At 41.0% G+C, this 24,027-nt stretch overlaps 1 protein-coding gene and 2 long non-coding RNA genes across 3 annotated transcripts in view; all 3 read right to left on the bottom strand.

Annotated features, from left to right (window-relative positions):
- Positions 1–24,027, bottom strand: part of KCNB2 (potassium voltage-gated channel subfamily B member 2) — a 391,356-nt gene that overhangs the window by 271,610 nt on the left and 95,719 nt on the right. The window lies entirely within an intron of this gene.
- Positions 736–1,869, bottom strand: LOC120941129. The gene is made up of 3 exons (XR_005749513.1): positions 1,637–1,869; positions 1,491–1,553; positions 736–872 (listed from the first exon to the last, which is right to left on the bottom strand). It is a non-coding gene; the product is annotated as an uncharacterized LOC120941129 (long non-coding RNA).
- Positions 3,145–4,208, bottom strand: LOC120941136. The gene is made up of 3 exons (XR_005749520.1): positions 4,045–4,208; positions 3,899–3,961; positions 3,145–3,281 (listed from the first exon to the last, which is right to left on the bottom strand). It is a non-coding gene; the product is annotated as an uncharacterized LOC120941136 (long non-coding RNA).

Genomic DNA, 24,027 nt, shown 5'->3' with positions numbered 1-24,027 from the left:
AGTATTTGGCAGTGCAGCAGTGGGTAGATACGCAATATGCTTAAATATTTTGTTACGGGCATTTGTCAAACCCGCATGAACAAAAACAAGCAAATGCTAAGTACAGCCGCACAGTGCCAATGCTCATATATTATACTTTCCTATGTCCATAGGGGGGATAGAATAGGTGTTTAACCACCGGAAAATTATGTAAATGAAGGACGGACACAAAGGGGGTAGGGAAAGTGCTGCTCACCCCTGTAAAGGTAATGAAAAAAAGGAAGGGTTCCCCAGTGGGGTTTTTAGGCAGCAAAAATTATATAAACAATTATAAAGACGTACCAATTTGTTGTAAAAAGTAAAAAAATGTATTTAATAAGTACAAAGTCGTAAAATAATGAACTCTGGTACAGTTTATGCTGAGGACACATACATATGAGAATATAGCACCAAAATTACATGACACTGATCAACATGAATGGCTGATCTTCAGGTCAAGTTGTTCCTGACGCGTTTCGACCCCCACATATGGGTCTTCTTCGGAGGAAAGGGTATATGATGCAAACTATAACAGAGAGTAAATATATGGTAATAAAATACATAGATACATAATACAATTTAAGTAAAAAATTAATTTAAAGTATATAGTTATCAACTCACAGATTGTGTTTCTCAGTTCTATTTGGACCAGAGTAAGGTTATAATCCTGAGGATCCCTAGTTACTTTTCTCCATACGGGTGGTTAGCACCCCCAAAAAGGCCTCAACGATGCCCCACAAGAGTGGCCTGCAGGGACCCACAGTATAACTGGGAAAAAATCCAAAAGTCCAGTCAGAGAGTGCGGGCCGGACAGGTGGAGGGGGAGCCCAGCAAAGCAATTGCCAGAGTGATGCCTATTAAGAAATTCAAATATAAAGTAGTTTTAATACCAAAAACTATATGTTTAAAGTATAAAGATTGATTGACTTGTTGTACAAGTAGATGGCGCTAGACATGCACATTATGCTCATTATAATGATGCATATATAAAATGGGACTGTGATATGTCATAGGAATTTTAAATTAATATAAATATGCACAGGATATTTTAAATGTTATATGAAATCATGAATTAAGATTAATAACAATATCAAAATTATATAGAATGGTGAATTCAAAGAGAATTATATGTGTAACAGGGCGATAAAGATTACAATATAGGACTAATAGTGGGTTGAGGTGCCAAAAAATATATGATAATTATAATTGAATAGTGAAAGATATATATAATTAGTATAATATAGTGAATATAAATAGTTAATTCGTTGAATAAAAAGAAAAAGAAAAAAAAAAAAAAAATTAATAATAATAATGGTGTGTAATGGATGGGTGTGAGTAAGCATGTGCTAAAATAATTAAATTCATGTGAGAATAATTGTATATAATGTGATAAAATAGTAAGGATATTGGGATTAGTGCCAATGGGGTGAATAATGTTAGAAAAAGACAATGTAAAGGATAGTAAAAAATACCTTATTAAATGTTTAGAATATGAGTATGGAAGCGATCTCCAGAGAGAGCAAGAAAAAGCGTATCTGGAGGGGAAATATTATTATTGATTAGATTTAGTAGGCATAGGAAGGATAACTTTGTGCAGGATTTGAAAGTGCAGCCTTACCCTATGTGTGGTGTGTCCAGCATAGTATGAAGATAGGATCACAGGCAGGTGTCAGATATACACCCAGTCTATTTAAATATGTGCATGTCAGGTGTCAAGGATTTGGCAATCACTAATTGGCAAATGAATGCTTTGCTTGGGACATCCCCTCCCACATCTAGAAGTCCGCCCCCCCTATCCCAGCTGGAGCAAAGAATTAAGGTCAGATGACCCTCCCAGCTGTGGGTTCCTCAGCGTCAGTGAGGGGAAAAAAAAAAAAAAAAAAAAAAAAAAAAAAAAAAAACCCCAGCTCTCTGCTGCGGTCGCGAGTGCCGCAGCAGCGTCACAAGCGCGCGCAATGCGCATGCACGCGCGGGACGCCCACGGCACCAGGGAACGTCACTGACGCCGTCAGTGGGGAGGAAACATCTCCACAGTGGCGAGAGTGTCGCCATCTTGTGGAGAGTAAAGAGAACACAGAGCCCTGAGTCTCCCCCTCCCCACTGAGAGGCCATAGAGGGAGCATGATAAAGAGGTACCTAGCGGGGAAGCGCCACCCAGCGGAGCTGTAACAAGGTCCTACAGGATAAAAGGATTAAACAAAGGATAAATAATAAAAATTGGTATATATATAAAGGTGGAATATAAGTAATGCTAGAAATGGACATATATGTGCCCATTAAAGCAAAAAGTGTATATATAATTGTTTATAACCAAGCAAACAATTGATAACAATAAATACCAAAAGGTATATATGGAACCCATGTTGGATATATGGTTATAGAGATTTCATGAGTATTTGGCAGTGCAGCAGTGGGTAGATACGCAATATGCTTAAATATTTTGTTACGGGCATTTGTCAAACCCGCATGAACAAAAACAAGCAAATGCTAAGTACAGCCGCACAGTGCCAATGCTCATATATTATACTTTCCTATGTCCATAGGGGGGATAGAATAGGTGTTTAACCACCGGAAAATTATGTAAATGAAGGACGGACACAAAGGGGGTAGGGAAAGTGCTGCTCACCCCTGTAAAGGTAATGAAAAAAAGGAAGGGTTCCCCAGTGGGGTTTTTAGGCAGCAAAAATTATATAAACAATTATAAAGACGTACCAATTTGTTGTAAAAAGTAAAAAAATGTATTTAATAAGTACAAAGTCGTAAAATAATGAACTCTGGTACAGTTTATGCTGAGGACACATACATATGAGAATATAGCACCAAAATTACATGACACTGATCAACATGAATGGCTGATCTTCAGGTCAAGTTGTTCCTGACGCGTTTCGACCCCCACATATGGGTCTTCTTCGGAGGAAAGGGTATATGATGCAAACTATAACAGAGAGTAAATATATGGTAATAAAATACATAGATACATAATACAATTTAAGTAAAAAATTAATTTAAAGTATATAGTTATCAACTCACAGATTGTGTTTCTCAGTTCTATTTGGACCAGAGTAAGGTTATAATCCTGAGGATCCCTAGTTACTTTTCTCCATACGGGTGGTTAGCACCCCCAAAAAGGCCTCAACGATGCCCCACAAGAGTGGCCTGCAGGGACCCACAGTATAACTGGGAAAAAATCCAAAAGTCCAGTCAGAGAGTGCGGGCCGGACAGGTGGAGGGGGAGCCCAGCAAAGCAATTGCCAGAGTGATGCCTATTAAGAAATTCAAATATAAAGTAGTTTTAATACCAAAAACTATATGTTTAAAGTATAAAGATTGATTGACTTGTTGTACAAGTAGATGGCGCTAGACATGCACATTATGCTCATTATAATGATGCATATATAAAATGGGACTGTGATATGTCATAGGAATTTTAAATTAATATAAATATGCACAGGATATTTTAAATGTTATATGAAATCATGAATTAAGATTAATAACAATATCAAAATTATATAGAATGGTGAATTCAAAGAGAATTATATGTGTAACAGGGCGATAAAGATTACAATATAGGACTAATAGTGGGTTGAGGTGCCAAAAAATATATGATAATTATAATTGAATAGTGAAAGATATATATAATTAGTATAATATAGTGAATATAAATAGTTAATTCGTTGAATAAAAAGAAAAAGAAAAAAAAAAAAAAATTAATAATAATAATGGTGTGTAATGGATGGGTGTGAGTAAGCATGTGCTAAAATAATTAAATTCATGTGAGAATAATTGTATATAATGTGATAAAATAGTAAGGATATTGGGATTAGTGCCAATGGGGTGAATAATGTTAGAAAAAGACAATGTAAAGGATAGTAAAAAATACCTTATTAAATGTTTAGAATATGAGTATGGAAGCGATCTCCAGAGAGAGCAAGAAAAAGCGTATCTGGAGGGGAAATATTATTATTGATTAGATTTAGTAGGCATAGGAAGGATAACTTTGTGCAGGATTTGAAAGTGCAGCCTTACCCTATGTGTGGTGTGTCCAGCATAGTATGAAGATAGGATCACAGGCAGGTGTCAGATATACACCCAGTCTATTTAAATATGTGCATGTCAGGTGTCAAGGATTTGGCAATCACTAATTGGCAAATGAATGCTTTGCTTGGGACATCCCCTCCCACATCTAGAAGTCCGCCCCCCCCTATCCCAGCTGGAGCAAAGAATTAAGGTCAGATGACCCTCCCAGCTGTGGGTTCCTCAGCGTCAGTGAGGGGAAAAAAAAAAAAAAAAAAAAAAAAAACCCCAGCTCTCTGCTGCGGTCGCGAGTGCCGCAGCAGCGTCACAAGCGCGCGCAATGCGCATGCTAACCACCCGTATGGAGAAAAGTAACTAGGGATCCTCAGGATTATAACCTTACTCTGGTCCAAATAGAACTGAGAAACACAATCTGTGAGTTGATAACTATATACTTTAAATTAATTTTTTACTTAAATTGTATTATGTATCTATGTATTTTATTACCATATATTTACTCTCTGTTATAGTTTGCATCATATACCCTTTCCTCCGAAGAAGACCCATATGTGGGGGTCGAAACGCGTCAGGAACAACTTGACCTGAAGATCAGCCATTCATGTTGATCAGTGTCATGTAATTTTGGTGCTATATTCTCATATGTATGTGTCCTCAGCATAAACTGTACCAGAGTTCATTATTTTACGACTTTGTACTTATTAAATACATTTTTTTACTTTTTACAACAAATTGGTACGTCTTTATAATTGTTTATATAATTTTTGCTGCCTAAAAACCCCACTGGGGAACCCTTCCTTTTTTTCATTACCTTTACAGGGGTGAGCAGCACTTTCCCTACCCCCTTTGTGTCCGTCCTTCATTAACAAACAGGGAGGTACCCAATGTGGCATTGGGCTTTAAAGTGGAATTCTGGGTAGAAAGCTTAATACAAAGTTGATTTACATATACTATATAACCAAAAGTATTGGGATGCTTGCCTTTACACGCATATGAACTTTAAAGACATCCAAGTCTTAAGCCCCATACACACACTATCAGTTTTCCTGCAGGTTTTTCTCTTCAGGTTTACCAAAACCATCTAATATGAGGTCAAACCTTAAGAGTTTCAATTTGTATGCAATCAGGCAGGCCCTTGCACTACATGGTTTTGGTAAACCTGAAGAGAAAAACCTGCAGGGAAACTGATAGTGTGTATGGGGCTTTAGTCCGTAGGGTTTAATGTTCAGTTGGCCCACCCTTTGCAGCTATAACAGCTTCAACTCTTCCCGGAAGGATGTTCACAAGGTTTAGTAGTGTGTCTATGGGAATGTTTGACCATTCTTTCAGAAGCACATTTGTGAGGTCAGGCACTGATGTAGACGAGAAGGCCTGGCTTGCAGTCTCTAATTCATCCCAAAGATGTTCTATCAAGTTGAAGTCAGGATGGTCTTTATGGACCTTGCTTTGTGCACTGGTCCAAATCATTTGGTGGAGGGGGGATTATGGTGTGGTGTTGTTTTTCAGGGGTTGGGCTTGGCCCCTTAGTTACAGTGAAGGGAACTCTTAAGGCGTCAGCATACCGAGACATTTTGGACAATTTCATGCTCCCAACTTTGTGAGAACAGTTTGGGGATGGCCCCTTCCTGTTCCAACATGAATGCACACCAGTGCACAAACAAGGTCCATAAAGACATGGATGAGCGAGTTTGGGGTGGAGAAACTTGACTGACTTGCACAGAGTCCTGACCTTAACCCGACAGAACACCTTTGGGATAAATAAGAGCGAAGACTGGGAGCTAGGCCTTCTCCTCCACATCAGTGCTTGACCTCACAAATGTGCTTCTAGAAGAATGGCTGAAAGGACAGGTGATTCTATTGCACGCCTAGGAGGAGGAGGAGGGAGGAGCCAGACGGCGGAAGCCATCGTGTTGCAAAAAAGGAGGAGAGGACACAGGAGCCGCTGTCCGCCGCCCGTAGGAGAACGCAACCCGCCCGCTGCCTGCTGCCAACAGGAGCTGGCAACCCGCCCGTAGGAGCTCGCAACCCGGCCACTGCCCACCGCCCATTGCCGCCCCCCAATAAAAACACTAGCTGCCACTGCCCAGAACAAGGACTTGCTTGTTCCTCTGGTGAGTCGAGACAAGGTATGTGGATTACTCCATAGGGGAATTAATCAGCCATGACACTACAAACTGCTGCCACAACATGTGCACCCATCATTATAAAATAAAGCAAACAACACAGGAATTATAACTACACTAATACCTAGCTAGAAAAAAAAAAACATTTGAAAATGTGCAGTGCCTTTAAAATCACCTCTGTCACCCCGTCTCCAGTAAGGCAAAAGTCTACGGCAGGCCACAGATGGTGTGATTTCTTTCTTGAAGGATAATCGTTCGATTTCCCCATCAACAAAGTCAGTGTTGATGAGGAAGTCCCTTCTGCAGAGCTATTGTGTTCTTCCCGCTGTGGGGGGGCGGACGCAGGGAGCCGTCTCTGCAGGGAGAACACAGTGACCGTTTCTTAGCAGCTATAGCTGCAGGCACTCTCATGGTGAAAATCCGACATGCTGGTTGTACCCAAGTCGATCAATGGATCAACTTGTGTTCATTCAGCCTGCCCATAGATGGTTTGAATCTCGATTGGTCCCTGCCAAGATTCAAACCATCTATGGCAGGCTTTAAACTTGCCACATCCTGCCAGGACACTACTCAAGAGAAGATTTATTAGCGTGGCTCACAATAAAAAAAGGCCTTATTACTGCAAAGGTAGAAGTTTCTTACAGCATTTGATATATAAGGAGAATTGTTCGGCTGTGACTGTATATTTTATTAAATAAGCCTGAACAGTTTAGGCTTCCGGTAGTAATCCTTTGCCACCTGTTCAGGGAGCAGTTCTAATTTGCCACTAACGCTTTGACCACGTCATTAATAATGGCATATGACTCAGCCTTTTGCTGAAATAGGGAACTGCGTGTTTTGATTTAGCACTTTAATATAGCAGCTTAAATCCTATTACTTATGCAGGTTCTGAATACCTTACCAAAAGGTCTTTTCACTTAAATTCTGTTTCTTCCAAAGGCAGAGACAGGGGAATGAGTTTGTTACACAAGAGAAAAAGAAAATCCTGCACCACTGCATCACATTAGAGCTGAACTCCAGTCAAGCTGCAAAATACACATTTGAAATACGTACACAGAATGGTTTTTCTTGACAAAGGATTAGTAATTCTGTCTATCCAGTCTCGTAAGCCAAGCACATCTACCAGATAACAGATGCTTAACATCAGTCACTAGTAATTCTCCCTACAGTGACACATAAAGCAATACAAATTGACAGAGGCAACAACCAATTCCCATTCCTCCAATATGGGCTTTATTGGGGACATTACTCCTCACTTTCTGTCTTGAGTGACATCAGGCACCACTATTAGGAATTATTGTCTTTCACTGATTTCACAACGCATGCATAATGCAAAATGTAATAGATTGACACTCACATAACACATACGGTATGTGCAGCGACAAAAGGGTGGGCTTTAACCTCCCTAGCGGTATGATTATTTCAGAAAAATGGTGCTGAAAGCGGTACCATTATTTGCAAGGAAATTTGGCGTTTTATACTGTAGGCCTGTAATTCTTAGGAATAACTCACTTAAATCTGACCAAACAAGAGTCTAGTAGGCATCCCGGGTATGAATTTTTTTTAAAAACAAAATTATAAATTATAATATAATAAATAATTATAACCAGTAATAATATAATTATAATAAAAATTATTCAATAAAGTAATCAACTCAAAATCACTGAAATTTGCTCAGTTGCAGAATTGTCGCTGTCATTACTTTTATTTTTTTATGACGAATTTCCCCACAAATCGCTATCGCACAATTCTGCAAGTGATTATAATTTATTATCGCTGTTTTCTAGCTGCTCTAAAACCATTTTTGACATAAAGGGACACTTTTGGTTGCTATGGACAATCTACAGTTTGCAGGCAGAAAGAACAGTTTTTATTATATAAAACAACATGTAGGACACTGGGCAGACCACTAGGGACAAGGGGGGTGTGTATTTTTTACATACAGTACTGTAATCTATAAGATTACAGTATATTGTATGTAAGGTGTTTGTTTACATTTTTGAATTTGGCGCCGTTCTCCACCCCCGTGCGTCGTAACGTCGCAGGGAACGGAGATCGGCGGCACAGGAGGACACTGTGTGAATCGAGCGAGGTCCCGCTCGCTCACACAGCGCGGTGGCATCGCTGGATCCAGGGACAAGGTAAGTAACTTTGTCTGTGGCTGCAGCGAGGCAAGCCCGAGTCTGGCTCAGGGTTACCGCTTTTGGTATAAAAATCTCACCCCGAGTCAGACTCGGGAATACCGCTAGGAGGGTTAAAACCAACACATGGCTAATATTCCTTTCATGACTAAGCCTATTTCTGACATTTGTTACTTACAAGTTAAAATCTGTATTTTTTGCTAGAAAATTACTTAGAACCTACAAACATTATACAGTGGGGATCGGAAGTTTGGGCACCCCAGGTAAAAATTTGTATTAATGTGCATAACGAAAAATCTCCAAAAGGCATCAAATTACAGATTAGACATTCTTATAATATGTCAAAAAAAAGTTAGGTTTTATTTCCATCATTAACACTTTCAAAATTACAGAAAACAAAAAAATGGTGTCTGCAAAAGTTTGGACACCCTTTGCGTCTTTGTGGCAGTCTCTCTCTAGGCGCCAGAAGTGGCGCATTGCAGATCGGGTCTCACGATGTGTGATCATTAAACCAGGTATTGGTATTTTTGGCAGTGTGGGCAGGTGCCAAGTCCTGCTGGAAAATGAAATCAGCATCTCCATAAAGCTAGTCAGCAGAGGGAAGCATGGAGTGCTCTAGAATTTCCTGGTAGACGGCTGTACTGACTTTGGACTTGATAAAACACAGTGGACCAACATCAGCAGATGACATGGCTCCCCAAACCATTACTGACTGTGGAAACTTCACACTGGACCTCATGCCTCTCCACTCGTCCTCCAGACTCTGGGACCTTGATTTCCAAATGAATGCTAAATTTTCCACAGTCCGTGATGATGAACAGTGTTAAATGACACTTCCCTCTCTCCTTCATCCTCCATGTCCTCCTATTGCTAAACACTATGGGGGTGGGATATAAGCAGGGGTGGGCTGGCAGCCTTAGGCCTGGGGGGGCAAGTCCAGTCAAGTGGCCCATAGAGCGTGGAAAAGTGATAGATCGAGGAAAACGGTCGAAGATTTTTCATGATCACAAGAGTCCGCACAGAGCCCCCCTTACATCAGAGTACACACAGAGCCTCCCCTTACATTAGAGTCCGCACAGAGCCTCCCCTTACATCAAAGTCCGCACAGAGGCCCCCCTTACATCAGAGTCCGCACAGAGGCCCCCCTTACATCAGAGTCTGCAATGAGACCCCCCTTACATGAAAGTCCGCACAGAGGCCCCCCCTTACATCAGAGTCCGCACAAAGGCCCCCCTTACATTAAAGTCCGCACAGAGGCCCCCCTTACATCAGAGTCCACACAGAGGCCCCCCTTACATCAGAGTCCGCACAGAGGCCCCCCTTACATCAGAGTCCGCACAGAGGCCCCCCTTACATCAGAGTCTGCACAGAGCCTCCCTTTACATAAGAGTTCGCACAGAGCCTCCCTTTACATCAGAGTCCGCACAGAGCCTCCCTTTACATCAGAGCCCACACAGAGCCTCCCCTTACATCAGAGTCCGCACAGAGGCCCCCCTTTGGCTCCCAATAAAAGACATAATCACTTTCAAAGCACTCTGTCTAACGCATAAGTGTATTCTGGGAACTGCCCCCCAATATCTATGCGAGAAATTAAAAGCACACAACACCAATCACATTCTGCGATCCACCAACCAAAATCTACTCCAGATACCCAAAGCCAGATACAAGTCCAAAGGAAAACGAAGATTTGCGGTCCAAGGACCTCGACTATGGAACGCCCTTCCAACCGCCATCCGATTGGAGGTAAACCACCTGGCCTTCAGGAGAAAGATCAAGACCCATCTCTTCTGAGGGCCCAGGGAATAAATACCAAAGCGCCCAGAGGCGATTCAGTTTGCATGTGTTGCGCTATATAAGTTTCTCACTCACTCACATCAGAGTCCGCACAGAGCCTCCCCTTACATCAGAGTCCACACAGAGGCCCCCCTTACATCAGAGTACGCACAGAGCCTCTCCTTACATCAGAGTCCGCACAGAGCCTCCCCTTACATCAGAGTCCACACGGAGGCCCCCCTTACATCAGAGTACGCACAGAGCCTCCCCTTACATCAGAGTCTGCACAGACACCATATACATCAGAGTCCGCACAGACCCCATATACATCAGAGTCCGCACAGACACCATATACATCAGAGTCCTCACAGACCCCATATACATCAGATCTGATGTAAGGGGTGTTCTGGGAAACTTGATTTAAGGGTGCATGCTGTGGACTATTGTGTAAAGAGGGTCTCTGACACATGCATGCCTGCACAGTGGGAGGTGAGCAGCGGCCGTGACCTGTTTTAACAGAGCTCCAGCAGGCATATTCCTGCTCTGCAAAAACAGTATTTGGTAGTGGCGACCGGTGGCTGTGCATAGTGTCACCAGCCCGGGGGGAGATTTCCACCCTGCCAGCACTCCCCTGGATATAAGGATGATTCTCCCATGTTAGTTCTAACACATACACACCATAGACACAGGCTGGAGGGGCATGGCACATCCTGTGATTGGCAGAACCTCCTCCAGATACTTTTACAGTGTGAAAAAAGTGAAAGCTGTTGTCAGCCAACTTAAACTCCACCTGTTCCATGCTATTGCAAAAAAACAATATGCTGTAGCACCCTCCTAGGTAGGTGCTAGAATGAATGTACTGTTGTTGTTTTTTTTTTTGGGGGGGGGGGGTTGGACAGTAAGTAAATGTATGTACTGTTTGCTTAACAGAGGCTGTGATTATTTAGCAGAGTCTTCTCTTGTGCTACTTATGCTGAAGTTTCACACAGCTAGGGGAGGTGCTAGACAGTGGGTGGAAACCATGCATATGAGAGCATGAATATCCTTCCAGCCCTAGCCAATTGAAAAGGGAGGTGCCCCTAGGCATGCTGGGTGCCTGTATTTATATTTGATGAGCACATGGGCTCTGGTTCTTACTCTACGGAGAGAGGTCCAGGTGGGGAGGGGACCTGCTGCCCCTCCTCAGCACAGACATGCAGCCTCAGGTAGGCAACCAGAGGGCCTTAAACATTGAAGCTGAAACCCATGATTCTCCTAAAAGCTGATTTAGGGAGGATGTCCATGGATCCTGTCTGGTATCACAGAGGAAGGTGACCTGCAACCAGGGCCTTGTGAGTACATACCCCCTAAAGTGATTCTAGAAACTGGTGTTGCTGAATCCCCCTTTTAATGCTAGTGTCTTGAAGAAGCAAGGTCTACTAAATTCCTTCTGTTACAAATGGACTTTTCTTTATTCTGTACAGCCTGCTAAATAGTTCTACGAGAGAGCTGTCTTCCCATGTGAATAGTTTGTTTGGGTTATCCTTTTAAATCCCTTCTCCTATCCAAATAAAACAAAAAAAACACACCCCCTAGACTGGTTATTGCAGAAAACAAGCGGAACAGTGTTAAAATACCTGTGGTTGTGTACAAAAAAAACACTGTGACTAGCTGCGGATTAATCAGTGGGAGACCTGGGCACAAATATCAAACGGCTCCTGCCGGGGTATCACTTCAATAATAATAAACATCTGCAACTTTATACTGTTAATTTTTATCAGGGGGTATGGATAAAGGGTTGCACCTTTTCTTAAAGCCAAACCCAAAAACTTTAGCAGCCTGAGACACCTTTGGGTGCCCCAAGGAGAGTGGTAATGTGGTGCGCATAATGTGCCGCAGCAAACAGTGGGTTTGGCCAAATTGCTCTTGCTCACAACAGCACCCTGCCCCCCCCCCCCCCCCCCCCCCACAGCAGTAATGCAAACCTGTCCCCAGGCAGCCCCCCACAGCTCCTGGACAGCAACAGATTTGTGTGTGACTATCTTGGTTACTTAAAGGAGCCACAGCCATAGCCACAGTCCACCTGATTCAACACCCGGAGTGTCCGGGGGTAATCCTGGACAGGTGGCAAACCTATGTGGTTAGCCAGTGCTCTACGAATCAACGCACAAGTTCCTCTTCCTAAAACAGGTGGGTTTACTGTATTCTGCATCATTCATATTTTAGGACACAATATTTTAAAACTAAATAATTTTTAATGTGGATTTTTTCTTAATAAACTCTTTTCTCTGTTTCCTGCCTCCATACACATGAGCTTGATAAACAAAAACAGCCTCACAGGCATATAATTATTAAAACAAATAGAAAAGATTTTTAGTAAAGTAATTGCTTGTCACAATTTTACCTAGTGGAAAATGATTGCTATCGATGCAAAAAAGAACAGTAATTTAGTCACAAAAAAAACAGCAATAAAATGTGTTGCAAAGGCATATATGTAAGAAATCACACAGCAAGCTGCCTCTTTGGTTTAACTCATTCTCTACACAGCATTTTCTATCAGCACTGTTTTCGGAGCTCACCAAATGCCTGGATCTGATTGCCATATTTAAATGAAAGAAAACTGTTATGTTATGTTTTTATTGAAATATAACTGTCCACAGGATGCACATCAGCCTTTCCGAAAATCTCCAGTACATTCAGATTTCCAGCCTGAGCCTGATGATAGGCTCTGTTCACACTAGTGAGATTTCAGATGATTGTTTCCATCATATGACACTGGAAATCACACACACAATAGTGCCCATTCACATCAATGCGTCTCAGCAATCTGCGATTTTGGAAAATATTCCTGTACTACTTTGGTGTCATTCCAGTGTGATTTGGGCCCCATAGAATATGAAGACCTTGTCAACATGTCTTAAAAGTTGCACTACATAATCACACTGAAAATGTAATCAAAGTCAGATTGCAGAAGTGTGAACCTAACCTTAAAGTATATCTAAATCCAAAAACTAAATCCAAAACGTTCTTCATATCTGACAGAATAAGCAAACCAAGGAGTGATAGAAAATCTCTCCACAGTGAAGGACAGTCCATTTTAACAGCCGTCAATGAAAAAATGTCCTTATGGGAACATTTCACCTCTATTGCTGTTTTGGTGACAACTCAAATTTTTGGATTTTCCCTCACCACTCTATCCTTTTAGCGCTAGATATATTTTAAGCTGGCAAATCTCAGAAAGCTTAAAGAAGTATAGCCAAAGCTTTTTTAGCCATACTTCTTCTATAATATAAAAAAATGATGAGCGCAGTCTCAAAACCACCTACTTCACATAAGTGATACGCTAAACAAACAATATATGTACCTAGTGATGTGTTATCCACAATAATAAAGTGCAAATGCAAAGATAGTGCCAAACAAAACTGCTGCCAAACAAAACTGCTAGAAACAACAGGTATTGCTATGTGTAAACAGTGAAAAATAGCCAAAACAAAACAGTGGTAAGTGCCGGTGTTCACACAGGGGCGGCACGACTTGCCGCACGACTCGGCAAGACGATCTTCAGACTTCAGAGGCAACTTGCAAAATGACTTCTGTATTGAAGTCAATGTAAGTCGCCCTGAAGTCGCCCCCAAAGTAGTACAGGAACCTTTTTCCAAGTCGGAGCGACTTGAGTCGCTCCTATTAGAACGGTTCCATTGTACAGAACAGGACGCGACTTGTCAGGCGGCTGAGTCCCATGACGAGTCGCCCCTGTGTGAACCGGCTCTAAGTCCAATCTGGTGAATACAATCAATAAAACTCTTCAAATGCTTCTATCCATGAATATCAATGCTTCAACTGTAGATATTCCTGCTATATGGGCTCACAGAGCGCTTACCTCAATACATAAGTATTGTAGCTTTAAAAGATGACACAGCAGCTTCCTGAGCAGACAGTGACATCCGTGTCTCCAGATACTGTCAGATGATTAGGAGGTCTTCAGGAAGATGGAGGCTCACAGTGGGGACAGATATTCATTAAGCAGATATGACAAGAAAGAAAAAAGCTCTCATGGTGAAGTAAGCAAGTGCTGAGTAATTTAAAAAATATATATATTCTTACACTGCATAAAAACGCCAAACACGTGTGTACTTTCGTGTGTACTTTCTAACGCGTGTCGTCACGTCACGTGACTTCATCAGAGGATCCTCTATATATTGCTTGTTTAGCGTATCTCACTTATGCGCAGTAGGTGGTTTTGAGACTGCGCTCAGAATTTTTTCATATTATTTCAAAATTTAGTGATTTGTTCACTTTTAGATTTGAGCAGCAATTTCACACTCTTTTTATACCACTTCTTCCCTTATTGTAGTTTCCTTTAATTTATGGGGCTAGCGCAGAAGATTTTTTTATATCACCATACTTCGTCTATACTGTATATGATAAGAGTGCAGTTCGTTCTGCACTCTGACAGCACTCAGCTGGTCCAGGCTCGGTAAAGATCCCAACCATATGGTCATTATCTGCCCAGAAGCCTGGACTGCCACCTGGCTCAGCCTCTCATCGATCCACTGAGAGGATGAGCCAGCCCCTTCCGCCCCCTCCACAGTCCAGTGCTCCAGTGAGAGCTGGGGGGGAATGCAGGGAGACGCTGACTGACAGTTACAGCTCTCTACTCAGAGCAGAGGGGGAGAACTGAATGATCAGCGCAGTTTGATTGCTTGGTTCTCTACAGAGTGCCCACCAGTGATGCCAATCAGTGCCCATCAGTACCGCCTATCAGTGCCGCCTATCAATGATGCCTATCAGTGCCACTTATCATTACCTCTTATCAGTGCCCATCAATGTTGCCTCATCAGTGCCCATCAGTGCAGTCTATCAGTGCCCATCCTTGCAGCCTATCGGTGCAGCCTCAAAGCTCACAACACCAATCGCATTCTGCGATCCACCAACCAAAATCTACTCCAGATACCCAAAGCCAGATACAAGTCCAAAGGAGAACGAAGATTTGCGGTCCAAGGACCCAGACTATGGAACGCTCTACCAACCAGCATCCGATTGGAGGTAAACCACCTGGCCTTCAGGAGAAAGATCAAGACCCATCTCTTCTGAGGGCCCAGGGAATAAATACCAAGCGCCCAGAGGCGATTCAGTTTGCATGTGTTGCGCTATATAAGTTTCTCACTCACTCACTCACTCACTCACTCAGTGCACATCAATGAAGCAGGAAAATTACTTATTTACAAAATGTTATAACAGAAACAAAGAAAAAAAAATGTTTTCCCCAAAATGTTTGGGCTTTTCTTTTTTTTTGTTTGTTTAGCAAAAAATAAAAAACCCAGTGGTGATTAAATACCACCAATTGGAAGCTCTATCTGTCTCAAAACAATTACAGCATGACTGCACGATAGTCATTCAAAATGCGACAGCACTGAAAATTGGACTGGGCATGCAGGAAAGGGGTGAAAGTGGCAAGTAGGCAAGTGGTTAATGATTAGATTTAAGGAAACCAATGTATCATGGTAACAAAAAACACATGATCTGCCCATGATAATGTTAGTATTTGGAAACGGCAATGTTAATTTGCTGATGCAAATTTAAATAAGCTGCTTTTTTACTGTAACTTGATCCTTTTATATTAGTTTTTGACTATTTACTAAGAAACAATAAAAACCTAAATAAAGTAACTGCAGCCAAATTAAGAAAAGATTCAATCCTACTGATTTGAAAACCTGAGAAATGGCTTGTGATAATACTTTTCAACCCAAGAACAACGGACATGTCAGCTACTAGTAACTACAATCCCCCAATGTTTATTCCAATGATCCCCTTCATTTTATTGAGTCTACAATATAATGTACAACCTCTGTGTATCTCAAAATCTTTTGTTCCTATTACATTCTTATCCTAACTAATGCAAAAACTAATACTGCATTATGCTTTTTACAAGCTAAGGCAAGTGTTTTATGGTCTGAGCACATTTACTTATTAAATAGGAATTTCAAGTAATTTAGGAGCAGTACATAAAATGACACTTATTACAAAGCTAGGTTTTAGCAAATCTAAAAACATTATTCATATTTATAGCAGCATTTACTGATAACGTTTATTACATTTACATCTAACTGAGTTGAGAAGAAATTAGGGCTTTCGTATTTTAAAAGTGATTGTACATTTTATTTGGATCACTGATGCTTCCGTTACTGCTTGTACATTTTATTTTTCTAATCACAATTTCTGCACTTGACCTCAAAGGACATTTTGAAGTAGCAAAGCCCAGATGGTAATTGCAGCTTCAGTTTACTGCTATGCTTAATGCCAATATTTAAATTAAATGTGAAGCATCGGCAGGGTGTTCAGTAGCATTTTCCATAGGGAACGAACATGTTCCAGATTAAACTAATGCAGGGCAATGCCCAGAAAATTAGTTACTTGTAAAATCCAATAAAATTCCTTCTGCTGTGTATCAAAAAATCATGCCACATATGTATCTTATATTGACTCCATATGTTTTATGTTAACGTACACATACGGGAAACTGAACAATTTACCAATAAAGGAATTTTCTATTTCATGTACAGATTTATGTAATTTTCTGTTGCCCTTTTGATACAAAAATGTGCCATGTCAAAGAATGAGTTTTTCCTGATATGACCCTAATGGAGACCCAGCCACATCTTTGTGTTTCTGTACATGGTTGTGAGTGGGCAGCTCTTCAGCAGCACATTGCGAATATTGGCTGATCGGAGACCTGCCTACCTCTGTTTTAATAAATAGATTTTAATACTGTATCTGTAATATATTTACAAACATCTTCACATAAGCTCTCATTAAACTCTCCATCATATTATCCTATGTGTCCATGCACACATAGGCTGTAATCAGCAGTTTTGGGCAGTGGCGTTTTTGAGCAGAAATAAAAAACAAAAACTAGTAGGTTCTTAGAGACGTTTTTCAGCTGTAAAAACGCTCTAACGTTGATAAACGCTGATAAACGTTGATAAACGCTCAAAAACGTCGCTCACCAGTGTTTAATGGTTTTGATCCATTGAAAAAACGCTAATGTGAAAAAATGCTAAAAACGCTAATAAACGCTAAAAACAATATTGCAAAACCATTGAAAAAAGCTGAAAAACTCACTGCAAAGCTACTGGCGTTTTTTATACCGTTATTTTAACGTCCAGTGTGCATGAGGCCTAAATGTATTTTTAAAAGTCCAAACAGACAGGACATGGTGGGCTAACCAACCAAAAAAGCTCTCCTCTCTAAACCAAAGCACAGAGGAACGTTCTTAAAACGGAACATACCGTATTTGTCTTGTTTTCATCACAAACTCACAACAAATATATATATATATATATATATATATATATATATATATATATATACACACACACAGTATCTCACAAAAGTGAGTACACCCCTCACATTTTTGTAAATATTTTATTATATCTTTTCATGTGACAACACTGAAGAAATTACACTTTGCTACAATGTAAAGTAGTGAGTGTACAGCTTGTATAACAGTGTATTCCTGGATGCACAGTTCGCCCAGGGGCAAAAAAAATAAAAAATATGATTTTCATGGCTCCGCCTGCCATCCCAAAATGGAGAATTATCCATATATATATATATAGTGAGCCCTCAAATGGAGATAATCAAATAATTTGAGAAAGGGGTACCATCATCCTATTATTTTTGTATCTGGATACTACTATATATAAATAATGTATAAATAAAAATATTTTTTTTTAAACTGCTTATTCTTAAAGCGAAACTAAACCCATGGATTTAACAGTTCAAACAAGTTACATTCCCAGCATGTGCCGGGAATGTAACTGTCACATTGCTTGTGCTCTCAACCAAACTGTCAAACAATAAATGGCTGTCGTAACTGATCACATGTGCAGCACCATGGCAATTGAAGATAGAACAGAGGCAAGGATAGCAGTTTCCTTGGCTGAAAACAATACAAGGGTTTAGTTCCAGTTTAAGCGTATTTCTGGCCAAACACTTTGTTTAGTTGTGAATATTGTATGGAACAATTAGAATTCACTTTCAAACACGACTCACATTTTTCTAATTGAATCTTATGTGAAAACTGTGTAAGTTACTTTATGTGAAAGCATTGATAAATAAATCCATATTTCTTTTTGTTTGGGGTAACACCTGAACACTCCTGAACATCCAGATTTTCAAAAACTTTACATAGAAGTATTCCAAGTGGAAAAGTTCTTTTGCTCTATATTGAAAATCAGAAAAAGCAGGGGCATTGCTTCTAGAAACCAAAAATATAATCATTTTATTTTTCTTTCCCACCTGGCACTGGAGGTGTGAAAATCAAAATCTATTTGACTACCGTGTATAACCACTGCTGTTCCTGAGGGCACCTAAATACATTTGAACGCATAGAAAGTATCCTAGTAAGGCCTCAGTCATGTACACAAGTGTAAAATGCTGGCAGCAAGATCCTGTGTAAAGTTCTACACTCATGTACACGAAGAGAAAGTGCATCTCAACTCATATGGACACCCATGCATATACACAACAAAAAAGCAGCGCTCAATGGAAAGATGGCATAAAACTTTATAGTCTAATCGATTGACATGAATATTACATAAAATTAGGCACACAATAATGTTGGGCACACAATAATATATATAATATAATGGTAAAAAGTCAATATTGAAATTGTAATAAAATGCAATTAATAATCCAATAGGATGCCACTGAGGAGTCTGTGATGGAAGGGTTAACATCAATCCTGAGTCACCTGAGTTGTCCTGTCACACTTGCATCACAGTAACCATCAAGAACCAAAATGGAGAAGCAAGTGTTGTGTAACAGCTCAAAAGTACATGTTGGGATGGGAAACCTTCCTACTGCGGCAAGATGTTAGGGGGGCGTAGCCTGAGGGACCCGAAGATGGCGGGGTGATCCCGAAGATGATGAAAGCCCACACACGTACAGATGCAGGTACTAGTGGGCAAAACCTGCATCAATTCTTGATGAATGAAGCAGCACTCCGTGATGCACGTGCAGCGTCGCTGGGAAGCCGTCCAATGGGGAGCGGGGCGCGCTCCGATGACGTCAACCGAGACTACGATTGGACCAATGGAAGGCACAGGCGTGGCATTGGTAGCAACGCTAATGTGACCCTGTGGATAAGGCGAAGTTGGGACTGGTGCAGGGCACGGACAAGGTTCAAACTACAGTGGCAAACAATAGAGATGGATGATAGCCGTGACTGACATGTTTCGCATACACACGCTTTATCAAACCCATGCATATACCTCTGTATAAGGTGAGCCATTCATTCTGGATTACTGATTGCCAAGGTAATTCTGTGCCTGTGTCACCTACACATTGTTGGTGGGGCAAGCACAGAATGACCTTGTCCTTCCTTCATTCTAAACGACTGAAGGCCAAGGTCATTGAGCACCTGCACCACTGCCTAGTGAATGGCTCAATCAAGGTCAGGGGTGAGATGTAAACATCAGCTATGTGTAAAAAGCAGTGGTGGTGCAGGCCCAGAATAACTTTGACATTCAGTCATTCAGTCATTCAGTCATTCAGTCATTCAGCCTACACATTTCATAAATTGACATCTCTCCACTGAGCATAAATTACTAGACAGTGGCAGTGGCACATATGGCCATGTTCATTTACTCATTACAAATGTAAATGTTCACACAAATATTTACATGCATACTATATTAAATACAGTCAAAGTAAGGCCAAAAAGCAGTTTAGGCAACTCAACACCAAGGACCAAAATGCAACTGTGTAACAGGACCCATAGCATATTATAATACCGCATTCAGATTTGTATAAAAGTATATGCACTATGGACCTGAACACAGTGTACAGTGCAGTATTATAGGTTTGTGTGCTTGAGTCCCAAGGTGCCTGGTGTGGGGTAGAAGTTATAAAACCTGAGCTAATGCTCTTTCCTTACATAAGCAAACAGTCTATCCTCTGTTTGTCTTATGCTTCAGCTGTCTCCTTTCGTGCCTAAGTGACTGATCTACTCAAGTACACTAAAAAACAGCGGTTCTGTTCATGGTATTAGAATTACATTTTAGTCATACTATAACCTTTATTTTACAGCTGCCTGGTTTACATACAATAGAAGTGCAAGTATGGTAAACTGACGCCGTCATAACTCTGAGTCTGACCTGTCGTATCTTGGCGCCTGATTCAAAGAATCAGATACGCCAGAATTTGTATAAGATACGACCAGCGTAAGTCTCCTACGCCGTCGTATCTTAACTGCATATTTACGCTGGCCGCTAGGGGCGTGTACGCTGATTTACGCCTAGAAATATGTAAATCAGCTAGATACGCCAATTCACGAACGTACGCCCGGCCGTCGCATTACAGATACGCTGTTTACGTTAGGCTTTTCCCGGCGTAAAGTTACCCCTGCTATATGAGGTGTAGATGAGGCGTACCAATGTTAAGTATGGACGTCGGGCCAGTGTCGAATTTTTCACGTTTTACGTCGTTTGCGTAAGTCGTTTTGCGAATAGGGCTGGGCGTCATTTACGTTCACGTCGAAAACATTGGCTTCTTGCGAGTTAATTTGGAGCATGCGCACTGGGATACTTTCACGGACGGCGCATGCGCCGTTCGTAAAAAGCGTCATTTACGTGGGGTCACATTAAATTTACATAACACACGCCAACATCTTCCACATTTGAATTAGGTGGGCTTATGCCAGACTATTTACGCTACGCTGCCGCAACTTTGGTTTGAGAATACGGCACTTGCCTGTCAAAGTTGCGGAGGCGCAACATAAATAGGATACGTAACGCCCGCTTTCCTTTTATTCTTTGGTCCTTAAGGGGTTGTGATACACCCTTTTTTAACACTCTTGTTTTTCCGGCTCAACTAATATGTTCTTATGAGTTACTTCCCCCCATTTTGGTCAGCCTGAAGCAAAAGACCCTTCTATGCAATAGCTTGATCTCAAGTAACGACATGATTACAGCAGGTGGGATGCTTGTAGACTTAAATGCTATTGCAGCTGGAGGATTATTTGAATCTGGAGCCTTTGAGTGAGCATCTGTCCTTCACAGTAATTAAATACACTGGTAGCACTAAGTGTCTAACTCCTGTATGAAAAGCTGATTTGTGTGCTGTTGGGTGGACTGTACTAGCGTAGATATTGCTAAAGTCTCCTCACTAGGGAGTGATTGATGCCCACTAACTTTTAATTGATAAGCTTTATTTCCCACAATGGCTATAAAGCTCAGGCTCCAAAGGTAGCACTGCTTGTCATTTAGCTGTAACAGAGGCTAATATGTCATTGCTAGACAGGTACTACCGAGAAGGTGTAGGGCAAGCAATGTGCAAGGTTACCAGGTCAGACATATGGATGTGAGCAACCAAATAAAAATAAAATAATTTTTGCTTCAACCTAGTAGAGATAGAAAATGGTGCGCCCCGCCATTCATCTAAAGCAGGGCTGAGCGTGCACTTTTGCAGTTCACATACAGGCGAAATATTGGGGTACACTTCATAACATTACAAAACATACCATAACTAGTGAACTAATTTTACAAACTTTTTTAATAAGCTAGGGGAAATGTCCAAAGTGTAGTAACTAGGGTTGCCACCTCATTCCTTCAAATCCGAAAACACATGAATTACGTAGGTTCTGAGGATAATTTAATGCAGATAAGTCACCAAGTGGGTTTAATTATCACCTTAACCACTTAAGCCCCGGACCAATATGCTGGCTAAAGACCCAAGGTGTTTTTACAGTTCGGGACTCCGTCGCTTTAACAGACAATTGCGCGGTCGTGCGACGTGGCTCCCAAACAAAATTGGCGTCCTTTTTTCCCCACAAATAGAGCTTTCTTTTGGTGGTATTTGATCACATCTGCGGTTTTTAGTTTTTGCGCTATAAACAAAAATAGAGCGACAATTTTGAAAAAAATTCAATATTTTTTACTTTTTGCTATAATAAATATCCCCCAAAAACATATATAATTTTTTTTCCTCAGTTTAGGCCGATACGTATTCTTCTACCTATTTTTGGTAAAAAAAATCGCAATAATCGTTTATCCCCTATAAAGGGGATGACGCGATCGATACGCCGCCACAGTGAAGCACGGGGAAGCTCCGGGGGCCGATCGCCGCACTCGAGCAGCGATCGGGTCCGCGGGACCCGCAGTCCTGGTCCCGGAGCTTCGGACCTGGTCGCGGGAGCGCGCCGCGGGCGCGCGCCCGTGACCCACGGCTGGGTACAAGTACAGGACGTATATAAACGTGCTTGTGCCCAGCCGTGCCATTCTGCCGACGTATATGTGCAGGAGGCGGTCCGGAAGTGGTTAATTAGCCATGGAACCTGTGTAATTAATATGTGTTCGGGTTTAAAGGGCTGAAGTGGCAACCCTAGTAGTAACCCATGTAACCAATCACAATCCGCATTTGACTGTAAATTGAAATCCGTGCTTAGGCAGTAGTAATTGAATTCTGAACTAAATAACTAACTAAGCCTGCTTCATAAAATTATCATTATTATTATAATTTTCGTGAACTCTTCAGGTTCGATCTAAAAAAAGCATGCAAAAGAAAAAAAACAGATGATCATTCGTCTGATAATCTTGTTGTGTGTACCGGGCATTAATTACGTAGTTCTAATAAGAGTAAGAAATACTATAAAGAAACAGAATAGACTACACAAGGGCAATAATAGGCATGTAGAAGGATAGATAGCTTTAGGCTGGTTACACAAGATGAGTCTTAGGCAGGAATAACAAAAGTCATATTTATTAATTACATTAGTATCTGTTGGTAATAAGTCAAGTATTCATAATGACTTTTGAATACTTGACTGAAATACATACGGTAAATACCGTCCCAGCTATTATAACGTAATAATAAAATAATGTTGTGTGCCATTTACTTTTTTGCTGTGTTTGCTACACATCAGTGGTTTTCACATGCCGTTGGGCAAGTCTGCTGCCTTATTTAATTTTTTTAATCTTGGTTAGGATGAGAAAGGCTTAGAACTTTTATCAAACAACAATTGGAATTGTGGCGCATACAAATGGTAATGCACCACCCGCAAGAGTTAGCCTCTATCTCCCTAGATAAATGTGAAGATACGCTTATAGGTAGTTTAGCTGACGCACTTAACTGGTACCACCTTGTGTTCCTTTTTTAAGAACCTTTATCAGATTTCTTTCTATGTTCCTGTTGGAGATGATCCCCCCCACTTCCAATGTGCTCATCAAGAAAAAAAAGTATGGGAAATTTCTCAGAGGGCAAAAAACACCAATAAAAACTTAACAGACGTTTAACCCTTCACCGCATGAATTTTTTTTTGGTGGGGAGTTAATGCTGAATCCCATAACCGCACTCCACCTACCAGAAATATTTACCTCGTTCTCACTCCTTCAGCTTATTTCCTGACATATCACCAGTCCCTCAAAGCCACTTCTCTTCCCTATCCAAACAGCCATAGCTCTCCAACCTCATCAGGTACGCTGGTCATGCATTGTAAATGAGCATGCCAAGAAGAGTACCAGCTGGAAGAGAAAGGTAAGTGTTGTAGCAAGGTAAGTGTTGTTCTTATTCCTATCTACCTAGAGGAAATGGTAATTTAAAATGTATCTAAAGCAAAAACATTTTTCTTAGTTTTGGACAGAATGGGGGAGGGTTAGAGTCCCTCTCAGGTTTTATTGCTATTCATGGTCCCTTAACAAAAAATTGAGGAAAAAAAGGTTTTACCCTTACCCTACCCAATGTAAGAAAAGTGTTTTTCTGTCTATATTGCTATTGAAGAGTTTTATTCACTTACTGCCTAGTGAAAAGGTTGTCCCTGGGACAGGAAGTGAAGGGAAATTGCTCTAATGGAGCCCAGGGCAGCAATAAAATCAGACAGAAGTTATAATTCTTCCTCACATTATTCAAAACTAAAAATACAGTTTTGATCATGCATATGTTTTAACCCGTGCATCAGGGAG

This window comes from Rana temporaria, chromosome 5, assembly GCF_905171775.1.
Source record: "Rana temporaria chromosome 5, aRanTem1.1, whole genome shotgun sequence".
Lineage (NCBI taxonomy): Eukaryota > Metazoa > Chordata > Amphibia > Anura > Ranidae > Rana > Rana temporaria.
Note: the sequence above shows the minus strand (reverse complement) of the source record. Positions and strands in the feature narration are given on the sequence as shown.